Here is a 2,064-nt window from a genome sequence, read left to right as displayed (position 1 = left end):
ATGAGAGCTAAACAGCAAGGCAGGGCATCACCTTGTTTGACCTCAGCTGGTACATGTTTAACTCAAAATTTCACTACCTTGCACACGGGCACCATAATATTGATTCTGGGTTACAAATTTCAGTGAGTAGGTGACTTTGCAAATACAGAATCTGCAAATAATAAGCAGTGACTGTATCTTTGTATTGCCAGGATTGGAGAGAGTATTTGTTTTTGGACAAAATGCAAAAAGCACAAATTATAATGGAAAAGACTGGCACACTGGTTAAGTTGAATTTAAAACTTGTGCTTGGGCCTTGCAGATGCGGCCCCGGGGCCTTGCACACCACCCAGCCAGCGTCAACCCCTCTGAATTCTTTGATATCACTGTAGACTGTGCTTGGCCCGCGTCTCCTATGAGCTGTTTGCAGACAAAGTTCCAATGACAGTAGAGAACTTATGTACTCTGAGCACTGGGGAGGAAGGTTTTGGTTATAGAGGTTCCTGCTTCCACAGGATTGTTCTGGAATTTCTGTGCCAGGGTTGTGACTTCACATGTCACAATGGCACTGGTAGCCAGTCCATCTATGGGGAGAAATTTGATGAGAATTTCATCCTGAAGTACACAGGTTCTGGCATCTTGTCCGTGGCAAATGCTGGACCCAACACAAACAATTCCTAGTTTTTCATCTGCACTGCCAAGCCTGAGTGGTTGGATGGCAAGCATGTGGTCTTTGGCAAGGTGAGAGAGGGCAGGAATATTGTGGAAGCCATGGAGCGCTTTGGGTCCAGGAATGGCAAGACCAGCAAACCAGCAAGGTCAGCATGGACAGATCTAATAAATTTGACTTGTGTATCTTAACTACCAGACCCTTCCTTCTGTAGCTCAAGAGGGTACCCCTTCACCCCTATCTGCTAAAAATATCCTATAATCTTTGTGCATCCGCTGAAGCTCTATGGGTTCCATATTTTCCTTATTCCCTTTCAAGTCTAGCTGGATTGCAGTTAAGTTTATAATTAGGAAACAAAAACTAAACTAAAAAAAAAAAAGACTTTTGCTTAAAAATATGTGTCAGAATGAAACTTAAAACCTGCATTACTATCTGTCCACCTGAAACTAAGATAACACTATATGTTAACTAACTGGAATTAACATAAAAACTTAAAAATAGGGGATCCCTGGGTGGCTCAGTGGTTTGGCACCTGCCTTGGGCCCAGGGCATGATCCTGGAGTCCCAGGATCGAGTCCTGCATCAGGCTCCCTGCATGGAGTCTGCTTCTCCTTCTGCTTGTGTCTCTGCCTCCCTCTCTCTCTGTGTCTCTTAGGAATAAATAAATAAATAAAATCTTTTAAAAAGAACCCCAAGAAAATAAATAAATAAATAAAATAAAAAGAACCCCAAGAATAAATAACCAAATAATATTCAGGAAGCAAAAAAATAAAGATTCATCCTTGATGGCCAGTGATTGGACATTTCTTAAAACCACTATCCTGAGATTATTGGTGGATTTCACATGAGATAATGGGGCAGAAGCTCTTCATACATCAGGTTGTCCACATTCAGAGCACTCATCAAGATTCTGTTCTTTTGGGAACCACTCTCAGTATGAACTTCTGTGTAAATCGGGGAGATACACACACACACACACACACACACACACCAGTAGAAGGGGCTTATATAAACATGGGGGCTGGTTAAGCAGGCTCTGTGGACGCCCTACCTGGTGTTGGAGATTGAAGTCCACTGGGCAGGTAGTCAGGAGGAGGGGAAGATGCAAAGCTGGTTCAGACCTACAAGCACAAGGTGGCACCCCATGGGAACTGACTGAAGACTGAGTCCATTCTTAACCGTCTCTGACGTTGGTGATGGGGTCATACTGCAGAAGGTAAGGAGCTAACACATACCTGGCTCAGGAATCAAAGAAGCTGACAGAGGATCCAGGGGGAACTTAGAGCAATTGCAGGCCACTTCAGGCCAACAAAGTGACTCAACAGTTCAGCAACAGTGTGTGCGAGCTACACTCTAGCCTGCTACTTGCCTTTGCCTTCCCAATCACTCAAGGATCTCCCTGGCTACCTACCTTA

The 2,064-nt window shown here is 44.0% G+C and overlaps 1 pseudogene; it reads left to right on the top strand.

Moving 5' to 3' along the window:
- Positions 1–301: 301 nt before the first annotated feature.
- Positions 302–1,101, top strand: LOC112655246 (peptidyl-prolyl cis-trans isomerase A-like; annotated as a pseudogene).
- The last annotated feature ends 963 nt before the right edge of the window (positions 1,102–2,064 follow it).

This window comes from Canis lupus, chromosome X, assembly GCF_003254725.2.
Source record: "Canis lupus dingo isolate Sandy chromosome X, ASM325472v2, whole genome shotgun sequence".
NCBI lineage: Eukaryota > Metazoa > Chordata > Mammalia > Carnivora > Canidae > Canis > Canis lupus.
The sequence above is the reverse complement of the archived record's forward strand: the minus strand, read 5'-3'. Positions and strand labels throughout refer to the sequence as shown.